This window comes from Balaenoptera ricei, chromosome 17, assembly GCF_028023285.1.
Source record: "Balaenoptera ricei isolate mBalRic1 chromosome 17, mBalRic1.hap2, whole genome shotgun sequence".
In the NCBI taxonomy this organism is placed as follows: Eukaryota; Metazoa; Chordata; class Mammalia; order Artiodactyla; family Balaenopteridae; genus Balaenoptera; species Balaenoptera ricei.
Window position 1 is genome coordinate 78,774,378 of NC_082655.1, and position 27,867 is coordinate 78,802,244.

Here is a 27,867-nt window from a genome sequence, read left to right on the forward strand (position 1 = left end):
CCACCTCTTCCTCTCTGATTCTATTAAAGAAACTGGCATCCAGACCCCGACAAGATGGTTTATCGGAGACACTAGTCTGCCATCTTCTCAGTCTACCAGCATTCCAAATAAAGTCGTATTCCTTGCCTCAGCACCTCCTCTCTGATTCATTGGCCTGTCGTGCGGCTAGCAAAGCTAGCTTGGACTCGGTATCAAATTTACAGGATACAAAATAAATACACAGAAATCTCTTGCATTCCTATACACTAACAATGAAAGATCAGAAAGAGAAATTAAGGAAGCAATCCCATTTCCCATCACAACAAAAAGAATAAAATATCTAGGAATAAACCTACCTACGGAGGCAAAAGACCTGTACTCAGAAAACTGTAAGACACTGATGAAAGACATCAAAGGTGACACAAACAAGATGGAGAGATACACCATGTTCTTGGATTGGAAGAATTAATATTGTGAAAATGATTATACTACCCAAAGCAATCTACAGATTCAATGCAATCCCTATCAAATTACCAATGGCATTTTTCACAGAATTAGAACAAATAATTTTACAATTTGTATGGAAACACAAAAGACCACGAAGAGCCAAAGCAATCTCTGGAGGCATTTTTACAAGGCACTAATCCCATTCATGAGGGCTCCACCCTCACTACTTAAGCATCTCCCAAAGGCCCCACCTACTAATACCAGCACCTTTGGGGGTTAGAATTTTAACATATGAACTTACTGGGGGGACACACATATTCAGACCATAGCAACTATGTTTCCTTAGTTCCATCACTATCAATAGCAGGTATTTTTATCTTTCTTTCCTTCTCCCACTAGACAAGAGACCCTGAGTGTCAGGATGCGGGGGTGTGATGCCAGGCTGTCTACATTCCTGCACAAAAACACTGCAGTCAATGATTCAAATCCTTGCTGTACAGTAGTTACAGGTAAACCACCATCCTTCAAACCACTAGTCTCTGGGTTGAAACTGAGAATGTCAAATTCATGAATGCCAAGGGTTCCTGTATTAGATTGTGTGTGACAGACAGGCATTCCTTCAGCCCTAACCAAATAGTCTCTATGGATTAGAGACTGTGTTACGGAAATGTCACTCTTAAGGAAAAAAAAAAAAAAAGCACAACTAACAGGGTTTATCTTTCATCATAATTACTTCTTTAGTAATCATAGCTCATATAATTGCTTGTTCCCTAGATACTGGCCACTTATGACTACATAATTACTGATTACAAATATAATGGTCTATTATTTCATTACTTTTATTATCTTAATCTAGGGAGCATAATTTCCTTCAAGAAAAGCAGGATATATCCTGAAGCACATTTGAGGGTGAAAAAAGTCTATACGCTGTATAAAACAATTCATAGTTGATTATCTCAGATAGATCACCCCTATTTGGATTTTTAAAGCCAAATCTTGTTTTCAAATTCTTAGATATTGTCATCACTTTGACTTAATTAAGCACTTTGTTAACGTAAATGGGGGTACAGGTAAAAACAAATTAGCAATTTTGTTATGAGGGTTGAGCTTGTGCTTATACTGATCTTTTGCATTATTCTGAGAGGTGAAATAGTCCATGGCCAGCGAGGATGGGACAACTGAATTACAGTTGACTCTTGAACAATGCGGGGGTTAGCGGGCACTGACCCTCTGAGCAGTGGGAAATCCAGGTATAAATTATAGTCGGCCCTCCGTACGTATCCACAGTTCCTCTGGATACATAGTCCTGCAGCCAGGGATTCAACCAACTGCAGATAGTGTGCTGTAGTATCTACTACTGAAAGAAATCTGCGTATAAATGGACCCTTTCAGTTCAAACCCATGTTGTTCAAGGGTCGACTGTATTGAGTTTGCAGTTTGATTTTATCAGGCTCTCTGGGGTAAACTGAATGTCTAGAACCTCAGAGAGACCCTTTTGATGTAAATATGGAGCATTTCTCCAAAAGAAAAATATAAGGAGTTTAGTAATTACCAACCATTTTTGATGATCAGTTTCATGCTTTGTTTCCATTAACAATCTCATTTGCTTTTTTGAGCCTAAGAAGTTCACGTTCACAAAAACTGAACATGAGTTGGCTGCATGAAGGCCTTGGGTGGGCAAAGATGGCGGGCATTTAACTGTCCTCCCGAGGTGGAATCACTCTTACACTCTCTTTTGCGAAACTGCTACTGTCCATTAATAAGTTAATAATCTGTCATTTCAGCTACAGCTATGATGCATGTAATTCTCTAAGCAGAGCTACATATTTTAAACAGGCACTTTTCACCTAACCACAGAAAGTGACGGCAAACCCTTAAGAGTCCAGAGTCCTGAAATTCCAAATAATGCTTAAATACCTATGATTGCTTTTCATCAAAACCTCACCTAGTTCCATTCCTATTACTCTAAATATCATCCTAATGGGTGTTTTAGCAAGGACTTTTATTAGCTGCTAAATCATCTTACAATTATGAAGAGGTAATTCAAATTGTGGTTATTTTCTGTTTGTGTGTTTTCCGTCGGAAAACTCAGAGGATACGAAAAATAGCTTCATAAAAGGAAGTGCATGTACACTGGATGTAAAAGAAGTTAAAGGAAGACTAAAGCAGGAGAAGGTGACCTTTCAATAGGAATTACTGCCTCAATGTCACTAGGTAGAAGTGGGATTTCTAAACTCAAACATATCAATATTGAAAAAATTACTCTAAGTCATTTACACAGTGATAGATGGGCTTTGGTTTGAAATGGTTCTGCAAGTGAGATTGCCTCAAGCAGTAAAAACAGGATCCCCATATTTCTCTGACCCCTTTTCACAAGCTAAGCTATTTAAAAAATAAATTTGCTTTATGTCACTGCTTACCAACAAAAATGTCTCAGATCAGCTTATATGCAAAAATTGTTTTTTTGTCTTTTTTTACAATTTGAAATTGAATCTCAAATGATATAAGATTAGATGAACTATAATTAATGATTGGCATTCATTATTCATTCAATATTAAGATACTGGTATTCATAGCTTTTTGGAGTTAAGTGATCCTTCAGTTTTATATTACTGTGCTGTTTCTAATAATGATTTATCCCTAAAAAAAGGAAAAATAGAAATACTCCTGAGAAGATTTCTATTATCTTAACACAACACACATCCTGGTTAGAAGACAGAAGAGCGAGGGTTAATGCTGGAGAAATATTGCTTTGGAGACTGTAAAAGTGAGTGATGTTTACCACTGATATCACTGAGATCATCACCACCCTTATTTAACACATACTCAACAGTGATATCAAGTGGCTCAGAGATTCAAAAGTAGTTTTCTTCCAAAAAAAAAAAGAAACGATGTAATTGTACAGACACACAGAACAGATACACTTGAATATGAAAGAGAACAGAAGAAATATACACAATTTCCAATGTGAAAAGTCAATGCTTGAAAGTGTCCAGAAAGATGGAAGTAATATTCTGCCAGCAGAGAGATTCAGGAGACCATGATTCCTATAAACAAGAAAAGCCAAAGGGCAAAATAGCACAAATTGCTATCAGCAAGGTGGTGGCAACAACAAAAGCAGAGATTTTCAATTCTCAAAAATATTTGCAAGGCATCTGGTTCCAGCTTGGAAATGTGGAGAGTGTCACTTCCACTCTTACAACTAGGTAAATGCTGAAGAAACAGCAAATTAACAACTCTTCTTAAGCCGATGAGAAATCAGGTTGGAGAGCAAACCACCAAGGTGAAATCTGGGGAAAGAAAGACATTTACAGGGAACAAGAGAACTCAGCCATTTGCTTACCTGGACCAAACACTGCTGAACACCATATAAGCTGGTAAGAAAATTCAGCTAAAAATGTTTCTAACAAACTAATGAAGGCTAAATGTAGGTTATCAAGAGGGGCAAAGTCCCTGGGGATGTAGAATAGGAGGATTCACACTCCTTGTAGGATTCCTCTCCAGGAACCCTGCCAGGCACTCAGGCAAGTTTGGTGACAATCCTGAGAAAGTTTCCTTGATGGAGGTGACTGAGGGAGGGGAAGGGTAACCATCCTAAATACGTACACCCTACAGAGATTTCAAATTACACGAGGCAAAAACCAATAGAACTGAAAAGGGAGATAGACAAATCCACCACTGAAATTGGAGACTTCATAACTCTCCTCTCTCAGTAATTGATAGAACACGTAGGCAGAAAATAAGTAGAGATATAGACGACTGGAACAACGCTACCTGCCGTATCAATTGACGTTTATAGAACATCCCACTCAACAACTGCATCATAGACATTCTTCTTAAGAGACCATGGGGCATTCACCATGATAGACCATATTCCAGGCATAAAACAAACCTTGACAAATTTAGAAAACTAGAAATCACACGAAGTATGTTCTCAGATCATAAAGGGATTAGATTCTAAATCAATAACCAGAAGACACATGGAAAATCTGCAAACATTTAGAAATTAAACAGCACACTTATTAATAACTCATGAATCAAAGAGGAAATGTCATGGAAAATTTTTAAATATTTTGAATTGAATGAAAATGCATCATATAAAAATTTATGGGGCACAGCTAAAGCAGCATTTAGAAGTAAGTTTGTAGCATTAAAGCTTACAATAAAAAAAGAATAAAGGTCTCAAATCATTAACTTAAGTTTCCACTAGAAGAAACCAGAGAAAGAAAGATAAATTTAAGCACAAAGCAAGCAGAAGAGAGACAATAATAAACGTAAGAGTGGAAATCAATGAAACTGAAAATAGAAAAATAATAAGAAAATCCGAGAAACCAAAAGCTGGTTCTTAGAAAAGATCAATAAAATTGACAGAACTCTAGCCAGACTGGATAAGAAAAAGAAAGAAAACACAAATCATCAATATTGAGAATGAAAGAGGGAATATCAGTATTGACCCCACAGACATTAAAAGGATCATTGGAATACCAAGAACAACTCTATCCTCATAAATTTGACAGCTTATGTGAAATCAGTAAATTCCTGAAAATACAAACCACCAAAAGTCATTCAAGAATAGAAAACATAAAAAAAAAAAAAGAAAAAAAAAGAATAGACAACATGAATAGTCCTACATCAATTAAAGAGATGGGATTATAGTTAATAATCTAATCTAGGCCCAAATGGCTTCACTGATCTAGAGCTAATAAGTGAGTTTAGCAAGGTCACAGGATATAAGGTCAATATACAAAAGTAAGTCAAATTTCTAAATGCCAGCAATGAATGATTGGAATAAAACACAGACACACACACAAAACAAAACACAAACAAAACAAAAAATTGTTTCTCACGGGATGTGGGTTAGTAACTCTAAAACTACTTTATAGGTACATGAGGGCTGAATAAATAAGGAAATACATTGTACATAATGACAGGGTCTCAATTTTGGATAAGCTACAAAATAAGCAAAAGGGAATGCTAGAATGAATCCATCAGTATGGACTCTCATGCATATTTAAATAGATTAGATAGAGATAGATAGATAGATAGGGATATAGAAATATAGATACGAGCAATCCATGCATTATCATACATACATACATTTCCTAACTGTCTGCTGAAAGGGACCAGAAGCAGTGACCCCCAAGTACCAACCAACACATCCCGTGCCCAGAACTTGGATTCTAAAATAACATTCTCCAATAAAAGGAACTGGGGCTCCTTGGAGAAATTGCTGAGTATAGGGCTGGGACAGGGAAAATACTAGAAGAACCTGGGGCATCATTCTGTGCCAAAAAGTAGGAAGGTGCATAACCCCACCTCACCTCCCCAGAAAACCAAACCATGGGTATTTTGTAAAGGACACAGAGGTTAATCAATAAAAGTTCCCAATGCCCAAAGCTGGAACATTTTTACCAATCAAATAAATAACAATAGTTCTGGATTCTAACACAAAGCATAAAATAAATATCCATGAGTCTATGCAGATATAAATAGGTGATAGTATAAATAACCTTATGGGGGAGAAGGAACAAGTCTTCCTTATAGAAGAATTCCAGTCAATACATGTAGAAAAAAATTAGAGAAACAGAATCACCATTATAGCACTATGTCAATAGTTGTTGCAGGCAAAAATCCACCAATGAGTGCTGAAATCAGTAGACGAAACTCTGAGGAAAAACAGGATATTTGCGTAGGCTCAACATGTCTCCTCCGAAATACTATTTCCTGTGGTGGTTTTAACACATGTCCACAAATTCTTTGACCTTCCTCCCTTCAGGAGGCAGGGCTTAAGTTCCCGTTCCTTGAGAATAGGCTGGACTTAGTGACTTGTTTACAAAGAATATAGGGTGTAAAGAAGAAATAGTAACTAACAATGGAGGGGGAAACCAGACAGACACCACCTTAACCACATGATCAAGATTAACATCACCAGTAATAAAACATATTGACAGCATGTACCACTGATAAGATGTGACAAGAAGGGGACACATCACGTTCGGGATGATCGTCCCCCAAATCCATAACCTTGAGTTATTCATGAAAATATATCGGACAAAGCCAAATTGAGGTACACCCTACAAAATACCTGGCCAGCACCCTTTAAAAGTGTCAAGATCATAAAAAAAAAAAAAAACAGTGAAGATTAGATGGAGGAACTTTGAGAGATTGGAGGAGACTAAGGAAACATGAGAACAATCTGTGGTATTTCTGGTGCAATTCTAACACAGAAAAAGGACACTGGTGGAAAAACTTGGAAAATCTGAATCAAGTTTGTAATTTACTTAATAGCATTTACATTAATTTTTGATTGATAACATTAATTGGTTATATATGCTATATTAATATCAATTTTTAAATGTTGATAATTTTACCATGGTTATATAAGGTATGAGCAGTATAGGAGATTCTAGGTGAAGGGTATATACCAGCATGCACTTTACTATCTTTGCAACTCTTCTGTATGTCTAAAATTATTTTTTAAACAAAAATTTAAAAATGTATTTGTAAGTTACTCAAGGATTTCTGACCCCTGCTGTATGGCAGCCTGAAAAATTCACAGAATTGGAGTGTCTTCAGATGTAAGAAAATTGTACAGAAAATAACAGGTGCATTCAACATTAAACAGGGATTCGGTCCCCTGGTATCTGCTGAGGACTTGAGACCCGCAGACCATCATGCCATGTGTAGAAGATAAATACTGAATCATGTACAGCCTCAGACTTGAGGAGATCATAAATCGTCAATGTTTAAAATCCACAGAAACAAATAATTTTAATTCAATATAATGTGATGGAAATCAAGAGACAGGAGCAATTAATTCTGTCTGAAGGAGTTCAAAAAAGATTCATGGAGGAGAGGGAGGATTTTGAGCTGGTCAGGCCTTAAACTGTCCACTGAAGGCAGCAATTCTCCCCTCCTCTTTGCCCTCCTTGCTTTAATGTACACCTCTCCCTCCCCCACAAATCAATACCCAAGTCCTCTGCATCTTACCATTCTGCTTCTTCCCATCTTTCTCCTCCCCTCTCTCCCCAAAGTCCAGGTCCTTATCATCTCCTGCTGGCAAGGAGGCAGCAGGCTCCTAATAGGTCTTCCTGCCTCTCAGCCTTCACCCTGTTGCGAAGGTGACCCTTCTAACATGGAGAGGAATCATTCCTCATTCGTTCCACAAATACGTATCCAGTGTCTACTACATATCAGGGAGTGGGCCTTCATCTTGCTTAAAACATTTCAATAAAAATTCCCCACAAATGAATGGAATGAATGGGAGGAAGACAGAAAGGAAGGAAAGGGAGTGAGGGAGAAGAAAAAGCTAGGGGACAGGGAAGGAAGTACAGAGGCTTGTAGAAAAGTCATCAGAGTGACCCCCGTATAGGATGTGTGTGAGGTGCCAGGAGATGCTGTCTATGACCAGAATGAAATGTGTGGAGAGAAAGAAACAACAATTTTAAACCCAACCATTTAATCCCCACAAAGAATGATCTGGAGAATACAGATGCTTATTTGAAAATCAAGCTTAAGTACTAGAAGAAGAAGAACATTGGAAGCCAGAGAGGGATGATAGATAAGACATGCTCCCTTTCCTCGGAATTGCAAATTTACTCCATTGAGACATAGTAGGAACTTGGACCTATTCATAGAAGACCTGCCAATAGGGCTCCAAGTCCAAATTCACTTTAAGGTTTGTATTCAATGGGTTCATCAATCAACTTGCACTGATATCATCAAATGCCAACATCATTCATCAACATTACTCTTTAGTAAGTTTGTTCTGATCGTGTCAGGTAGCTTCTCACTATTTGAGAGCAAATCGAATCTCTCTTTTGTAGACAAGAAAGCCTGAAGAGGGAGAAACAATTACACAAAAATACATGATATTTTTGTACAGATATGCACAGTCGTACTTACAAAATGACTCCTAAATTCTTTTGGCCACACTGACAACTCTGAGCTAGCACAGCACAAGAGATGCACGGGGAGTGAGATCCCTTAAAGAAGGAAGGCAGGTAGCCGCCATTAAAGCTCTGAAATCTGCATATTCATTTTCCTTACCAAAGACTTCAATACACCAGCTGCACATCCATCTAATTCACGCTCACTCACATACAGGTGTACGCACACACCGCTCCAAGCAGCCGTGCCTACATACGTAATCTCTGATGGATGAACGGTCGACAAATGCTAACACACGTGCTGCCATCAGTGGCCTTCATAAAGTAACTTCTGACTCATGAATCTTTTCAACTATCCCATGTAAGATGATTTAGTTCGTTTGAACTAGTATTTAATTCAAAGAGAAAGGTTCATAATCCACGTGTTGGCATCAAGATATAGCTCATTATGCATATAATTATAACAACACTGTGTTCAAACATCACTGCACAAAAAGAATGACTATACTCAATTCCTTCTAGGCTAATACTGGATAATTCTAGTTTCTCTAAAAGAGGAAGAAAGTCTTCTATAAAGGCGTCTCAGAAATTTCCAGTTTCCCTTGAAAAGAAAATATAATCATTTTTAAGTAAGTTACAAGTAATTTTTATTATAATATGGTATTAGTGCGAAGAGCACAAAAGACAAATGAAAAACGGTAAAGCGGAGAGACTTCCTCCAATAAATCCATTACACCAGCCACACTTTACTGTTTATTACAGCCCATCCTGTACCACTGCCATGTGTCCAGGAAGCCAAAGCAAAGCTGTATTATTACCTAGGCAACAAAAATAGACTCGTACATTTTCCAGTGAAAAACGCAGAGGATAAATACCCTACCTTTGACGTTTGCAGATCTGAATGCAAAGCTGAAACTTACTCCCTCAATCTTTACAAAAAGTTGATCAATAAACCAGAGTTTTAAAAAGCAATCATTTTTAGGCTACTGATTACTTTCTAATGATCAGAAGCACAGCACAAAAAAGCTATTAATTGGTAGAGAAATCCATGGATGGATAACAATCTGAAAATGTAAGAGATGACCTGTTTGAGGGGCAAAACAATACCCCTCCTGCTAAAACTGGAGGATTTTAGGACTGAAAGGGATTTTTAAGAAGTCTTGCATGTCACTGGCATAAAGCAGGCACTCAGTGCAGGATAAGCGAGTCAAAGAATAGGTGGGGTACCCTCATGCTTCGTCATTGACAGGTTGTAATTAAGCCATCCCAGGAACACTGATCTCTTTTATTTTAAAGTTTCCAGGGTAGATATTCCAAATATCGTTTGGTAATCGAATTCACAGATAATACTGTCAGGATTTTTTCTACTGACAAACTCTAATGTTCCAGTCCTCTATACCAGTCTGTGGTTCCATGATGTCTAGCTCACTCTGCTGCATTTAACTCACTTGCTCTCGTCTAATTTGTCAGGGAAAACAAAGAATGTGTTCTCACTATTCCTCAACGTTCCCTGATGCTCAGATAAATCCACTTTCCTCACCACACTCCACTCACGAGAAATGAACAAAAAAGTGAACATTCTGACTTCTTTGCTACTTAGAATAATAGGGCTGGATCCTTCTGTGGGGAGGCTGAGATCCCTGGGTCCATGATAAGAACCAAGAGCCTGAACCAACAGGAGGGGCTGTTTTCACATTTCTAGACCAGAACTGTTAGACATGACAGAGTTTTTAAAGATTTTTTTTCTGTTTCCTAGCCTCTTTTTTTTTTTTTATTGGAGTCTACTTGATTAACAATGTTGTGTTAGTTTCAGGTGTACAGCAAAGTGATTCAATTATACATGCACATATATTTATTTTTTTTCCAATTCTTTTCCCATTTAGGTTATTACAGAGTACTGAGTAGAGTCCCCTGTGCTAGATTGTTGGCTATCTATTTTACATATAGTAGTGTATTCAGTCTTTATGCTGTCTATGAGGAAACGAAGGTCAAAAAAATGGAATTAATTTACTAAGGGCCCATTGACTAGTGAGCGTCCAGCTGGGGCAAGAACGCAGGTTCTCCAGTTGTTAGCAGGGCTGGCTTCTCCCACGCGACACAGACCCTGGTAGGATATTTTACCGGGAGAACATATGAGCATCTGACAGAAGAAGCCCTCTGCCAGCTAGGGTCAGGAGATGTGTGTTAGCAATGATGTTCATAGTTATTATTACAGGGAACACTTTTAAAAATAGGCCAGGCATGGCACTAAATGCTTGATGTTCAATACCTGTTTTAACTTCACAATAGCTCAGTGAATTAGGTTATATCACCGTTTGCATTTTACAGATGAGGAAACCGAGGCACTGGGTTTATATGACGAGCCCAAAATCACACAGTAGTTGGCACAGCTTGTCCTTGAAACTGACTCGACTGGTCACTTAGCATCTCTCAGCTGTTACTGAGTCAAGACAATGAGGGGGTCGAATGGGAAGGCCCCATAGGTTGTGAAATAGACGTGGGGATAACACTCTCTGCTTTGCATCAATTTTCCGAAAGGGCCCCTTATCTCTGAACGCCCCTTACCTCTGTGCGTTTGTGTCCACAGGCATGGTCTCTGCAACCTTGGGGAAACCACAGGACACCGCAGAAATTGCCGGCAGTGGTTTCTCTTCCTGAGAAATCACTGCTCTCAAAGGGCTTTGTTTTGATTCTCGAGCACCTCCATAGGGCAGTGGGTGCCCCTGGCAGGGTGTGTTGGTCTTTGGCTGTCTACCTGGCTCTGCGCAGTGGGATCTGAGGGGAGGTACTGGAGCTGAGCAGGGAAGCTGTGGACGTCACATTTGCTAAAAATCTGCTTTCAAGGGATGAAGAACAATAATTAGAAATGCAAAGCAGATCAGAACCAATTCAAAGCCCACAGCAGCTGTGCTATAACACCAAATCCTCTGCGAAAGCAGCAGTGTGACATTTCTAACTTCAGAACAATGACGTCTCTTGGGTCGGTGTCAGTGAATACTACCTACAAGGAATGGCAAAGAGAACACATCTCTTCCCAGCAGGAGGGACTTGCCAGGGCTCACTGGCCTGCTCACTGTGACCCCAGAGCTCACTCAAGTAAGGGGGAACACCTTTCAAAGCCAATGGGAGATCAGGCATGCGTCAGCTTTAGGAGGAGTGCATCTGGTAGGAAAGAGATTCAAAGGTGGGCACAAGATCCTCTTCCCGCTAACCATCTGTTCTGCCATGCTCAGGGTCTGGCTGCATCCACTATGCTAGCGATGGCCCCTGGGTGGGCACCTTACCTAACTGTGTCATCAGGCATCCTTTTCCTTTTTTTTTTTTTTTTTATTTAAGTATAGCTGATTTACAATGTTGTGCTAATTTCTGCTGTACAGCAAAGTGATTCAGTTATACATACATATATATATATATATATATATATATATACAGTCTTTCTTAAAAATATTCTTTTCCATTATGGTTTATCATAGGATATTGAATATAGTTCCCTGTGCTCTACAGTAGGACCTTGTTGTTTATCCATTCTCTCTATATAAAAGCTTACATCTGCTGACCCCAACCTCCCACTCCATCCCTCCCCCTCCCCCTTGGCAACCACCAGTCTGTTCTCTATGTCCGTGATTCTGTTTCTGTTTCATAGTTAGGTTCATTCGTGTCATATTTTAGATTCCACATGTAAGTGATATCATTGGTATTTGTCTTTCTCTTTCTGACTTACTTCACTTAGTATTATAATCTCTAGTTGCATCCATGTTGCTGCAAATGGCATTATTTCATTCCTTTTTATGGCTGAGTAATATTCCATTGTGTATATGTACCACATCTTCTTTATCCATTCATCTGCCGATGGACATTTAGGTTCCTTCCATGTCTTGGCTATTGTGAATAGTGCTGCTATAACACAGGGATGCATGTATCTTTTTGAATTACAGTTTTGTCCAGATATATGCCCAGGAGTGGGATTGCTGGGTCATTAGGCACCTTTCAAAACATAAGGGACAGTCAAGGAGAAGTATGTCGTCTTATGGTTACAAAGGGTAGACCACTGACATTGATGGATTTAACGTTTCTGCTTGTGGTTATTTGAAAATTATTAGGCAATTACATCTGTTATTTTGTAATTTGGCCGAGCACAAATTTGCCTTGTGGACACGGAGATGGATGTTGTCATGGAGAAGAGAGTGAGCCAGGGAGTGAGATAACTGACCAAGCCACCGGGCTTATGATTCCCATGAAATCTGCACATCATTATTTACTTGTGGGAAAAAAATGGCCATCCAGTAGGAGAAAATTTCAATAAATGCCAAAAGCATACCAAGGTGTGCCATGAACAGGAAACACAGGACTCTCAACAGAATTAAGGTCAGATCAAAGTCAGAAGCTCACTCATGTTGGGAAATTTAGGTATTTACAAAGGTCTCGAGAGAAAAGCCTTGTGAATGCCGGTCCCTGCCATCTCTTTCCGAAAGAATGGCGTCAGGCGGTATTTCCAGGCCTGGCAGACAATGAGAATGAATTAGGAGGCTTTGCTACATAGGCATACGCCCACTCCCACACACCAGCCCCCAGTCCTAAGTACAGAGTGGACTCTGTGTTTAAGTGTGTCTCTTCCAGAGGCAGTGGTCCAGGGACCATAAACAGGATGCAAAGCTGGCAGAGCCAGATCCAGTGTGAGCCCGTGCGCTCACGAGGGACCCAATCTGTGTATGCGGAGATGTTAATCCCCAACTCGGGATGCTACATTTATAGAATCCATACTTCTGAGCTCCTTGAAAACTGACGCGATGTAAGTTTTATACACCAGAGATCGACACTAGCGGCCACGCACGATGTGTTCTTTCATTCTGACAATACAGATCTGTGTTCTGTCACAGGCCACCTGCATCTCTGTGATTTACTTTCTTAAGTAACTTAGAAAGAGAATGTGTGCTTATCTCAAGTTTACAAAGGGAGTCTCAACTTCACATCTGTCGAGTACAGAAAGAAAAAAATCTCACGTTTTTATGGATGTTAAGGATTTCATTCTATAGAGTGTGAAGTGACTATTAAGTGATTTAACCTATTTCCCCGAATTATAGTAATTTATAGGAAGGGTTCCTATACCCCCAAACATCTAAATGTGCACTTTCCCTAAAATTTATGGACCAATATCATAATTAATATATGCTTATTTTATTTATTATTTATTTCGAATATTTGTACACCCTGGTATGTGATTTCTTATCTACAAGGGGGTGACTTAAAGGCAGATCACTTTTTATAAGCAGAACCTAAAATAAAGCTTAATCAAGCACAATACTCTGTTTCTATTCTGACATCGCTGATGTTCTTTGATGTCTCTATTTCCACAACAAAGCCTTTGCCATTAAGAAAGCTGAAGTTCTGAATATGATGCTTTCTTCATGGACCTAGCATTTGGACATAACTCTGAACATATAGGAAAGTGCTTTAAAAAGACTTCTTTTTTTAAAATTTTTATTGGAGTATAGTTGATTTATAATGTTGTGTTAATTTCTGCTGTACAGCAAAGTGAATCAGTTACACATATACATATATCCACTCTTTTTTAGATTCTTTTCCCATATAGGTCATTACAGAGTATTGAGTAGAGTTCCCTGTGCTAATAAGTAGGTGCTTATTAGTTATCTATGTTATATATAGTAGTGTGTATATGTCAATCCCAGCCTCCCAATTTATCCCTCCTCCCCCCGCCCTCGCCCTCCTGGTAACCAAAAGACTTCTTGAATCATTGAATGACCAAGCCTAAATCTTGATTATTTCAGCAGGAATTTTTAATAACAAAACTGGACATTTAAAAAATTAGTCAACTTTCTTTGGTCAAGTTTTCTTTTCTAGCTGCATCTCTTAACAATGTCTCCAAGTCTTCGGAAGCTAGAGCTTATATTATTCTAATATTATTTATAATCTGCCTAAATTGGCTCCATAGGACTAAAATATTAGATATTAACACTGCTTTCTGTCAAAGCCAATTTCTATTACAGCTTTGAGTTACAAGCCTAAGCTTCTCATAAAAATGTCTTAAAAACCTCTTCAACCATCAGGTAAAATTTTGGTTTTAAATCTCTAATTATTCACGGTAGACCACCATTGCCTGGGTTTTCTGCCAGATCTCAGCTAGATCATGATCATGTTCATGATGTATTTGGGTGTATTCTGAGCCAAGTGCAACAACATTTTATTACTTGTTATTTTGAATTATACTGTTTAACATTAATGTGTATGCATGTATACAATTCTGAAGCCTCCTAAGGAAATTACTTCTTCCAAGTCACCACTAAAAGAAATATTGCCTTGGTCACATCTCTCTGATTGTCTTCTCATCTGAGGAGGAACTAAATGCTGTTAGTAGATCCTGGAGGACAGCCTGAGACAGACAGGCCATGACGTGGGGTCACTGGCGGAGACATCACACTGTCTCAGGTCCCTCTGTGGGAGATGCTTCTGGCACTGCTGAATCAGCCCCATCTCAAACCTTCTGAATGATAAGTGATCCCTGAATTATCTGTAACTGGTATATGGTTATCCTGTCAACTGGGAAAGATTCGTGACAGTGACTCCTCCATCCAGCTGATAAACAGAGTTAGGTCAAAGCCCCAAGTCTTCCAATCTTTACCATGTACTGTCCCAATACCTTACGGTGAGGAACCATTCAGTCATGGATGGAGGGTAGTAGGAATTAATCTAAAGTCACAGGATGGTTGCTTTATTTCTTTTTCTGAACAAAATGTTCAGTTAGACATTCAATATGCATCACTAAATGTTGTATGCAGAGCAAAGTGAGGCACTGGACACTCAAAGATATATAGGTGGTCTCCATCCTTCTGATCTAGTGCAAGCAACATCCTTTTGTTCTTTGGAAGGAGCTCAATGCAGGATACAAAGAAACCTGCTTTACCCTTCTTTTGGGTGGATGTAAGATCCATTTATACTACTGCTTGTACTGTAAATAGAAACTGACCTACAAAAGCGAGGTGGCTTGAAGTCTTAGGATGAGGGGTTTATGCAAGAAATCTAGAAGTCATTTATTCAGACATTTTTCTGATATGGAAAATAAAACGGATATTGGATATATACGTATATATATGCGTTTTATTTGTATAAAGAAACTCAGAAAGGATGCATCTACAAACTGTCGCCCATTTGGAGCACAGGAGCAACTGTTTGAGGGGGGTCACTGTGTGATTAAGACTTACTACATTGGTTTGACTTTTGAACGATGGAAATATGTTATCTATTTAAAAATAAAATGTTTAAATCCTCGAAGGTTGCATACTATTATCTCCATTTTAGAGATGAGGAAACTGACGCAGAGGAAAAATGAGTCTCTGCCTAAGACCCTGATCCTGTAAGAGAAAGGAGCTATTGAAGAGTTTTAGCGACTGGGTATGTGTCTGTTATAAAGATCCCGGTGGGGACAGAGGGAAGAATGAAGTGGATGGGCTAGAAATGGAGACCAGGAGGCCAGCCAGGGGGCAACGGCAGTAGTTCAGGTGAGGGGCGGTGAGGACCTGAACCCAGGAGGACAGATGGAGAACAGGGAATGTAGCTCAGGTTGTCAGAAGGCAACATAAACTGAGCGTGTTACCTGATTGGCAGGTGATGGGAAGAGTGAGGGCAGTTCCTGGGTCTGAACTGAAGTGTGAATGGATTGTAGTGTTCCAAACAGAGGTAGGGAAAACAAAGCAATGTTCAGATGAAGAGTTCAGTCCCATCAGGAAACCATGTAGTGGTACAAGTCAGGGCTGGAAATAAAGAATGGGGAGACCTAAGTGATGACTACATAAGATGACACAGCGACCCTGATAACCAGGTGAAAGGACACAGCAAACCTATGAGGTAAGACCTACCTTGTCCCATTTTGTAGGTGGACCTATGGAGACCCTGAGCTCTTGAGAGACTTTCGGAAGGTCTACAGCTAAATATCAGATGGGATTCAAGCCCAGGCTTGCCTGGCCCCAAGCCCCATTTTCTTTCCATCTTCCCACACTGCCTTCCATCAGATGCTGTAACAGATGCTGGATACGTTTTCTATCAAACGCCTCACAAATAAAATTCAGCATTAGCACCTCAAAAATATTCTTTAATTATTCAGAAATGTAGTTTTAGTTTATAAAACGACTGAAATCCATCTTCATTATTTCTTGAACTGGTTTTTTTCATTGTATAGTGCATATATGTGTAAGTATTTTGATCCGTTTTTCGCCCTTCACTGAAGAAATATCATCTATGAAGTATATATATTAGCTCTTTTCAGTTAATGTTAATTTCTAGAAGTCATGTAATAATCTGGTGCCAGAAATACCACAGAAGAATTGACAGAAAATTATTCGATAACACTGCCAGGAAGCAGAGTTTACTGCTTAAGAAGAAAAGGTTGAGAGACTTTGACCTTCTGAGGTCTGACAGGAAAGCTATGACCTGAGTCTCATCCTTTGCCGTTACCACACACTTGCCAATATCCAAAAAGTCAGAGGAAGATTTCAGTCCAGAAACTAACTGTGGGGGAAATCCTGCACCCCAAGTGCTCGGTTGGCTGTAACGTTTCCACGGAGCCCGCTGTTTCCATGCTTTTCCAGAATAAAATGAGTACAACCAATAGATACTATAGAAGGTGATGGATGCGTACATCTCATGAGTATCTGTAATTATTTCCTACTGCTGCTGTAACAAATCACAAAGCAACACAACTTTATTTTCTTACAGTTCTGTAGGTCAGTAGTCTAAAAAGGGTGTCAGTGGGCTCAGGTTAAGGTGACAGCAGGGATATGGTCCTTCTGAGGCTCTAGGGGAGAATGCGTTTCCTCATCCTCAACAGGTTCTAGATGCTGCCCACGTTCCTTGACTAATGGCCCCGTCCTTCCATCTTCAAAACCTTCACTGCACCTCTGATCCTGCTTCCATAGTGGCAACTCCCTCTGGCTCTCTTTCTTTGCCTCCCTCTTTCACTTTTAAGGACTCTTGTCATTACCTTGGGCTCACTCGGGTAATCTAGGACGATGCTTTCCCTACTTTAATGTCAGCTGATAGCAACTTTAACTCCATGTGTGAGCCCCCTTTGCTTTGTAGCCTAACATATTCCCAGGGATTAGGATGTGGGCATCCTTGGGGGCCACCATGTATCTTACATACTAGCCCATCAAACATAATCCAAGAATGTCATGTTTGAAATATGCTATCAACTTGTGATTGAAGTATATGGATATAAAGACAGAACATGAGTATGGATATGCATTTAGAGAAGAACAACTGTTGCCTATTATCTTAGAGTATAAGACAATAAGTTACTTTCATACCTCAAGATGCATGCGATATTATAAAATGGCAGATTAACAAAAGTTAAACTAGGCTTAAGAGGATGTTAGCTCGCTGATTATTTTTACCAGAATCAATATTGGTTAGGAGAGTAAGAACTCCTTGCATCCAAAGACTCCTTTTTATTGGGGATTTCTTGTCTATATAAATATCCCTATTCGAGGTCTGAATGGTAGATATTTCCACTGTGGCTCTACAATTCTAAGTTTGTATTTAATTGAAGAAACAGCTTAATATCACTTCATCTGAAATCAATAAAGTTTAGATGGATAGAAGACAGAGAAAAATGAATCAGTTTTTACACACTGGTGTTTCTGACAAAGGAGGGAGGTTGTCCTGATCCTGACTGCCCATTCAGTCATGATGGTTTTGTGAAAATACGAACCCTGGTGCTGGACTCTTGTCTTCCTGGTATTATGTTGAACTGGGACATAAAACACAGAGGGTCTTGAGAAAGTAACGAGTCAGTGCCCCTCTGTAACGCTGAACTGATGGCTTTCATATTAGCTTTGGCATTTACTGTTCAAATTCAATCTTCTCAAGGGGATGAAACCACTGATGGGCATTATTGCCATCTTACCTGCCCTCCCATCTTCCTCCCCACAGTTTCCGTAGAAACAGGCTGGTAAGAAACCACCACTGGCAGAAAGAGCTACAGGGTCTTCCCCAGCACTGAGGCCATGGGAAGTAAGATGAGTTTTGCATTTTAAACTATACATAATACATTAGCAAATGGCACCAAGTATAAGAACTTTGAATCGTGCCAATATTTCAAAGAGCACATGTTAAAAACCTGACTGCTTACTTTTCAGAATTTAGTATGCAACATATGTCTTGATAGAATGAAAAGTAGAATCAAAACTGCTTCAAGGGAACGTGATTTGAGAAAAACCTACTTGTTTCTGAAATGCTTATTAAGAAACAATCTATCAAACATGAAGTAGATTTTCCATAGGCCTGCAGTTTGCTAGGCATGTACCCAAGGGTGGTGGTTAAACAGGCAGGACTGGTTGACCGGAGTGTCTGTTCAGTGTCTACACTTCAGAATTAATCACCACGTCCTTGTTTGTAAAATAAAAGCCCAAAGTCCTGGAATTTCTTGCTATTATGAAGGAAAAGGGTATGATCAGCAAGGAGACACTGAGAAGGTGATTTGAAAAGTCTCAAATCAAAGTATAAGGATGGTCTGAAAGAATTTCTACCACAATTTTGACAGGAGGAGATACACTGGATAAGCATATGAATGCTTACTAAAGCGAACTAAAGCGAACACACGTGATGGCACAGTGTGAGTGGACCACAGGGCTTCCGTTTTTCCCACGGTACAGACCAGCACCATTCATTTTAATGACCTCAGACCAGTATTTCCAGGGTGATTTTCCTGCCTCTGTAAAATAAAGCACAGGAAAGGAGAAAAGTGTGCAGAAGTGGAAAAAAGGATGTGTTTAAACATTATTATAAAGTAATAACCTTTCAGCTTCTCGTATCATTTAGAATGAAACCACACAGGATGAAGGATTCGGCATTTGTCACTCTTCCCCCAATGCCCATCTTTCCTCTATATCCTTGATGAAAACACCACCACAAACAAAAGAGAAAAAGCAATGCAGATGAAAACAACTTTTCTGCTCAAGGTCAGAAATGAAGAAAAATGAATGTCTGGCCAATAGAAAAGTTACAGGTTCAGGCAGTAAATGAGAAATGAATATTTCACTAGAACAACATATTTTCTGTATGATAATTCTCCTCTTAAACAATGGGTATTGTTTTTAAAACGGCTAGAGTTTTCCAATTTTCATGTCTGTGTTACATTCTAATATAAAAATTTTCATGTCTATGTTACATCCTACTATAAAGTTATCTTCTCTCCAAAAGTACCTACATTTACCATAATGAAACGACTAATTCCTTACCTTACTTGACCCATCAGTTTCATTTTATAGGTGGTCACTCCCTCCTCCTTGAAATTCTGCTTAAGTGGTTGTCCTTCTAGTTTCCTGGTCAGCCCTTCTCGGGCTCCTGTGCTGGTTCATCCCTCATCTCCTGGACCACTAAATACTGGAGTCCTCAAAGCTCAATCCCTGGACCTCTTCTCTTTTCATCCCACACTCATTCCCTTGGGGTCCACATCCACTGTATGACTCTAAAAATCTGTCTATAAGCTGGTGACTCCCCAAGGTATACGTCAATCCGGGTACCATACTGGTTAGTGTAACACTAATTTCTCTAACAGATGAACTATCAAATCTTAATGCAACAAAAGTTTATTTCTTGCTCCCCAAGTCTATAATAAGCATTCCTAATTGGCAGGCGGTCTTAGGTTATTCAGGGACCAAGGCTCTTTCCATCCCATTGCTCTGCTTTCTTATGTTAGAAGTCCTCTAAGGACATGGAAAGACGCTAGATCCTCCTGCCTGTGAGATTTTCACAGCCTATGCCTGGAGGGGATGCACATCACTTGTGCCCACATTTTCAGGCTAGAACTCAGACACAAAGCCAGATAACCGCAAGGAGGCCAAGAAATATAGCCTAGCTGGTTGCCATAGAGGAAGAAGAAAGCCTAATAGACATCTCAATCTTAGCATTCTCAAGGAGTTCTCCTAATATTCCTTCCCAAACAACCCCCCCAAAACAAAAAACCCACAAAAACAAAACAACAACAACAAAAGCCTCATTTTTTCCCCTGAGTCTTTCCCATCATATCAAGTGACAATTCAGTGCTTCTTTTGCTCAGGCCAAACACAGTGTCATCCCGGATTCTTCTCTTTCTCTCATATCCCACATCCAGTCCATGAAAAAATCTGTCGACGCCATCTTCAAAATATATACAGAATCAGATCACTTCCCACCACTTTTGCCACTTCTATCCCAGTGAAAGATTCTATCCTCTCTCTCTTAAAATTATGGCCAAAGTTTTAAACTTCTACTCTTGCTTTCTTACAATCTATTCTCAACTCTTAGCCTAAATGATCCTTTTAAAATGTAAATCTACCATGACGCTCTGCACAAAACCCTGCAAAGGCTCCACGTCTCACTCAAAGCAAAAGCCCACCTTGGCACTGGTCCACCAGGCGGGAGAGGATTTGCGTCCGTCCTTATTCCCACTCTGCATCCCCTGACTCACTCTGATTCAGACATGTTGACCTTCTTGCTGCCCTTGAACATGCTGTGCAAGGCCCTCTTAGATCCCTCGGCCTGAATATCCCCCAGACGTCACACAGCTCACTAAATACCACCTTCTCCACAGGTTGAAATCATGCCCCCGCTCCACTGAGAACGCCCTGTGCCGTTCCCTGCTTTATTTTTTCTGCAGAGCACATATCATCCTCATACATGTTACATGTTTTTCTTATTAAGATGTTTAATTCTGTTTCCTTCCATTAGAATGCAAGCTCCATAAAAGCAGAGAATTTTGTGTATTTTTTGTTTGTTTTTGCAGCTGTATCTACAATGCTGGGATAATGTTTGGCACGTGGTAGGTGCTTAAGACATATTTTTAAATGAATAAATGAGACATTTATCTTTAAAGACTCGGGCTAGATGCCTGTTCCTATGCCAGCAAGCCAGTCCCCTCACGCTCCATCAGCAGGATGATGGCTCTGGAACTTCTCTATATATTCGGGGTCCAATGATACCTAAGTATTAACCACAGTACGTGCATCATGGCCAAATAAAAGAAGATACCGTCTATGGCCAAACACAGCAGAGACAGTGGATTGATTATTTATTGACAATATGACATTAATTGGGCCACCACTGGGGCGTCACTAGCACTATTCTTCCTCCCGTCCCCAACTCATTTGCTTGATAGAGACAGCCGATTCCACACTTTGCTACACATACAGGTTTTCCCTGCCTGCCATTAATTTTGTTCAAAGTAATGCCCAAAGCCATTTCTGAACACATCACACTTGACCCTGAGTGGGAAAGACAAACAAAGAGCAAAGGTAAAAAGTACCCCAACTCATTTTATTTGTACTTAAAAGTAGTTACTTTCCCTCAGACATATAAGCACTGATATCCTATTTTCCCACGAATCTCTTTGACTCTCAACCACCATATTTTATGAGCTTTCAGAGGAAGAGATGAAGACTTAGTCACTTTGACTTTGAAGTGCCTCTTTGTTGACATTGACTATGACACCAAAATTAATTGTCGACATTTCGAGTTTAGTGAATGTTTGGTAGATTACTTTCAGTTTTTGGCTTTCCTTTTTTTTTTTTTAACATACTTCATGATATTTGCAAGTTTCATACTACCAAAATTTTATATAAACTACTCAAGCAAAAATATCTTATTTGCTGGTACTGATGATTAATGTTTTTAACACTGAGAAAATTAAAAACATGTAATTGTCATGAGTACTAATGGCGCATAATATGGATGAAGGTCATTACATGGTCAAGGAAAGATCTTAAAATAGCTGGTATTTTGATTAGCCCCGATTCCTCCTTTGTCTTTCTGTACATGGATTCATTAATACACCTCTTAACATTGAGAGGTTCTTACAAATCAGCACTCTAATTTCAAATAAAGACCAGTTAAGCAACTTTGTGTCTTCATCCAAAAAGGAACTACGGGGGAAAATAAGCATAGTGAATTCTCATTGTCTCACCTTCTATGGGACCTGACCACCCCCCTTCTCAGGGCCGCCCCATCTCTTCTGTGCCACCAGGCCATAATTCCACAGATTTTGCCTTTGACAAGAAATGAACAGCCTGCCTTCATGTGGATTCAAAGGAGTGGCCCTGAGCACCAGCCCTGAAGGACACTGGAGGGGCAGGGGTGAGTCAGGGAATCATCTCTGGGGGAGTGGAAAGCAGAATAGCCCACTTCTGGGTAAGAAAAATGGCCCTAATTATCAGCCTGAGCACTGGGGAATATATGTCAACTTTTGTTGGAGGATTTGGAATAAAACACAAAATTTTTTAAAATTTGGTAACCGTACATACACGAGGATCAGATTTGACTCCGTCTTATCTCTTGCCCTCTCTCTCTGAAACTTGAAATAAAAATGTGTTAGAGAATGAGCCCCCTCTCCTTTCTTTTTTCTCACCGTCCAGCCATCACAGGGGCGGGTCCTGCGGATGTGTGTGTGTGTGTGTGTGTGTGTGCAAACCCACACTCGCCCGAGAACGTGCCTGCAGGCCTTAAGGAGCTGGGCCCTTCCCCACTGACTGGCTTCCTCATTCTATTTTGAAGAGCATTTATATAGTGCTCACAATTATTTATAATAGTGCTAACTACTTAATATGGTTGCCTGAGCTATGGAATCAAAAGTCACAGCATCCTTAGGGATAAATTAAGAATATTTGGAATTTCATGTTGACGTGAAATCCTATTTGGAGCCACGCAGGTCGCCTATGAAACCAGAACTTCCCCTTCTTTGCCATTTGCTCCTGTGTTTTCTCTCTCAGCCCCACAGGGTCTCCACGGTCTCTTCCTGAAGCCCCGACTTAAACACAACCTATTTTAACGGAAGAATCTGAGAGTCACGCACACTTAGATGCAAACAGCTACAGCAAGTAAGTCTTCTCTTCCCAGGGTTATTTGCACATTAACAGAGATCAGAGCCTTAAGTTTAAAAACTTAAGCTTTAAATGTTCCAGCAGTTTCTATTAGGGGTGGGGTGCATTTATTTTCAGGAGGGGGCATCCTCCTATCAATGAAATTACAACCTAACTGCTCTTGCCTGTGACAGGTAAGGCCAGGACGAGGAACGTGTGTGAATTCTAGCTCTTTTTTTTTTTTTTTAATTCTAGCTCTTTTGTACCCCGTGACATTAATGGAAAATGGAAAGCATTATACATTGCATATTTATATAATATGTATTTCATAACACTTTGGGTTATTATATTTTTAAAGTTGTGTCCACTTATATGTTCACAGATATATACTATTAAGTCCAGATATTCTGCAGAGTTTAGCTCAGAATAACCAATTCATATAAATAGATACAATACGCTTTTCTTATTGGAAAAAAAAAAACCTTTTAGTATAGATTTTGGACTTCTCTAACTGAATATAGTTAGAATATTAAAAGCACACAAGTAGTTCAATTTCACATAGTAATGCCCTAAATTGTACTCTTGAGACCCCACCGATGAACGTGCTTTGTGTGTGTCTGGCTTGCAAACGCTGGCATTGATTTGGGTTTGACTCCTGGCTTTAAAAATAATGATCATAAGAATAATATCATTTATTCAGCGATTCCTATGCCCCAAGCTTTGAGTAAAGCATTTAAATTATCTTATTTAATTCTAACAACATTTCTACAAATAAGATACTCTCTCCATTTTAGAGATGAAGAAGTTGCGATTTGGGGACTTCCCTGGCGGTCCAGTGGTTAGGACTCCGCACTTCCACTGCGGGGGCCCAGGTTCGATCCCTGGTCAGGGAACTAAGATCCTACATGCTGTGGCAGTGGCCAAAAAAAAAAAAGTTGCAATTTTAAGTCCATTTAGCTACTACGTTATTGAAATGATATTAACATTTAGGTCTATACTGATGCCGAAGATCACAGGCTACACCATGAACTCAGTCATTTCAAAAGGCACTTCTTGCCCCCATGCAGAGTGCTGTGAATACAAAGAAGGCACGCTTTATATTCTTACAGATCTCCAGTCTCATCCAGGGACCTGGGCGTGCACCTCTATGACCACAGGAAACTGCGAAGAATGTCACGAGAGGATGAGAACCAAGGTTGTCTGGGGCTCAAAGGAGATGCTCATAGTCGTACTGCGAGTTAGATTAAGGAGGACTTCCTAGAGGAGGTGACGTTCAGGATGAGCTCTAAAGGACAAGCAGGAATTACTTAGGCGAGGACAGGCCACTGGTAAAGAGGAGATCATGTGAAACTATCTTCCTAGCATCTTGAAACCATGTGACACTGTCAGCGCCGCTGTCACATCGAAAGATCTGAAGAACAGAAGTGATTGACCTAATGGGAGAGCAGAGACCAGATCATGAAAGAATGTATCTGAAAAATGGAAGAAGCACAGCAGGAGTTTAAGGAGGGGCTGACAGGAGCACACCGGTTTTTAAGACCTTGGATATTTAACTTTGCTAAACTCCATTTTGTCATCTGTAAAATGGAGAAGAGGATTTAGCAATGACGAAATAAGTTAATACATACAAAGCTGTAGGTGGACCTGCCCAGAGCAATTGCTCAGTGACCAGTAAGGAGGAAGTAGGTTCTCCTAAACACTGTCCAGGTAGTAACCCATCCGATCTTCACTGCAGCCTTAAGAAGTGGGAACTACTCTTCATCCACATGTAACCCATGAAGGCAGGTGGACGGAAGTTTGCACATTGTTACCTGCCCTTTCCCGTCCCTCCAGATGGCAGCTGTGAAGGGCCCGTCACTGCCCAGCCCATGGCAGGTGCCCGGGACTCCAGGTCCCCCTCAGGGGGCAGTTTCAATGTATATGATCAGAACAGTGATGCCCAGGAGACATTCCTGAGTGACATCAATTCAACTCTGTGCTCCTATACACGAGCTCTGCCTACGGGAACTCTAACACAACTTCTTTGATCAACTGATCCATATGACGACCGCTCTAGATGATGACTACCGGCCTTCTAGCTGAGAGACCTTTGCATTGCACCAGGAGTGGTACCAGATTCAACAGCTGCAGGCATCTTGGTGGCTAACAGGAAAGAGGAGAAAAAGAAAGGATACCAATGATGAGTTGGTAAACCCGCATTCCACACCAGAGCTGTCTGAAATATAGAAATCTCTGATGAATAAAGGTAAAAAATTTAAGAATTTCCCAATTATATTTCTCTTTCCCTGGATCATACTGATTTTCTATATTATTCCAATTTCACAATGACTGCATCAGTTCTACTTGTAAGCTTCCTACTACTTCTATTTTTAAACCCATCCATAAATATCTCTATAAATAATGTAGGGTGTGGATCAATGTTTAGTCAACAGATAAAGAAATCAGTAAAGTTCATGACTTGCCCAAAGTCACACAGTGTAGATGGTGGTTTGTTCTAGAATTCCACAGGATGACTGAACCAAGGAAATTTGCTGAAGAAGTTATAGAAGCAGACACTAATATCCAGAGTAGGGTTGGGATAGGTGACCAATGATGGAATGTCAACATAAGTGTGGTAGGAATACCACCAATTCTGACCAGATAGGGAACCGGAAGCTGTAGTGGGAAAGGTTCCTCAGGGTGCACGTAGTAGGAAAGGTAACTCAGGATCCTGATAAGTCAGCATACATCTGGATATTATCAACAAAGAGGGGCCACTACAGCATCAAATGGAATGAGACAGCTCAGAGTAAGAACTGAGCTGTCCTTGGTGGATGAAGTTGCCTTAATTCCACTTGTCTTTATTTTCCTGCAAGTTCCCTGGCAGAATCCAGACCTAAGTGACATGTATCTGAAAGCTTGCTAGGAAAGACAAGTGGGGAAAAGACCAAATGTGGGGAAAGAACTTAGGAAATGGACCTTGCGCCATATTCTGACATGCTGAAAGGTCAGGTATGGCCAGTAAAAAAAACCTAAAATCTTCTGAAGGGCAGTGCACAAGCCAACAGGTCACTTAGCTAAATGGTAGAGGGATGATTTAATTTTTCAGTCCTCCACGCAGTAGGTTTTTGAGTTGCAAGGACAGAACAAAGAATTATCTGCAGGAACCACATGCACCTTAAAACACAATGAAAAATGATTATATGTACTCACTGAGCACCAATTTAGAAGACTGGAATTCTGGATATTCATTTCATCTCCATGGCTAGCAATCTCCTTAGAGACTGGTTTACCCTGAAAGTTTGTGGAGACACTGCTAGTGTAGCCCCGTGTGCCACAATGTGGGCCTTCCTATGGATGGGTAACAGACATCCCAGCCTAGGGGGGATGTAACAAGATTTTGGACCCCCTGAACGCTTATGCCGCATGTCTCTTTTCCTGTCTCTTCATTTCTTTAAGGATTTTTAAACTTTTGTTGAACTTTAAACCTATATCATTTTTAAAAATCAAATCGTATTAAGAGATTTACATTGGGAACCCATGCTCCGTTCTTTCTTAGCTAGGATGTCCAATCCCACACCCCAGAGACAAGTATTTTCAACCCTTTTTAGGCATTTCTTCAAGCATTTATCTCCAATCTCTTTGCTTCTCGTTCTCACCTTATAAATTTTAGACATGATTACAGAATTAATTAAGGGAAAGGTTTAACTCTTACATCCCACCTCACTTCTTCCTTCCTTTCCCATCTCATACTGTGACAGTGTAAGCGACGTCTCCTATTCAAGACACTTGGTGACATGTCTTTACTCACTTATATTTATACATTTATTTCAATTTAGAATTGTCTTTTTTTTCGTTTGTTTTTTTATATATCTATCACTCATTTCTTCCCATGTGTTACAAGAGGTTTGCCAAAATTCTAGCAAGATAGTTTTCCAAATGTACAGAAACAGTAGCAAACTGTCTACCCCTCGTGTTCCCCATGGAGTTCCTCTCACACATCTCAGCTCCGGTCAAAACTGGCTGATCCTGAAGGTCACTCCCCTATGTCCAAAGCCCAGTTTCTTGCATTGTATCTCATGTCTTACTCCCTCTGGGGTAATTCTTCCTTTGGCTGAATCACATCTTCTAGTAGCTTCTTAAGATGTCTTGTTTGAGGGTAATTTGTGTGTGTGTGTGAGTCCTTGCATGTCTGAAAGTGTCTTTAGTATTACACTGGATGGACAAATGGCTGAATGTGTAATTTTATATGGAAAATCATATTCCCCTATCTCCACTGTTTCCTATTATTCAGGATTAATATGAGCATTGATCGTTATTCCCTGTGGATGGTCTCATCTTTAAGACTTACACTTTCTCCCTGTTATTCTGATATTTTACAGTGGTTAGCATGGGTATGTGTGTGTGCTTTCTTTTTTAATCAGACTGGGTGTTTGAAGGTCTCTTTTAAGTTAGGACTTTATATTCCTTGAAGTTTAATGTGTTATTTCTTGAATAACATCTTCCCTTGTGTTTTTATCTGTTCTGTTTTTTGGAACTTCTATTAGTTACATTCAACTTTTTGGATCGATCTTCTAAGATTCTTACCTTTTTTCTCTTAATGTCTTTCCTTTATACAACTGACTCCTTCCAAACTCTCTACATTTTCTTTACATGTCTACTTTATTTTAAATTTCTATTTGTTTTCTGATGGTCCTCTTATTACAATATACTCTTTTTATAATATATGC

The 27,867-nt window shown here is 39.7% G+C and overlaps 1 protein-coding gene and 1 non-coding gene across 2 annotated transcripts in view; one reads left to right on the forward strand and one right to left on the reverse strand.

The window, feature by feature from the left end:
• XKR4 (XK related 4) overlaps positions 1-27,867 on the reverse strand; it is a 354,257-nt gene that overhangs the window by 273,515 nt on the left and 52,875 nt on the right. The gene's annotated exons all lie outside the window — the stretch shown is intronic.
• TRNAG-UCC (transfer RNA glycine (anticodon UCC)) lies at positions 23,980-24,051 on the forward strand. Its single transcript has one exon. It is a non-coding gene; the product is annotated as a tRNA-Gly (tRNA).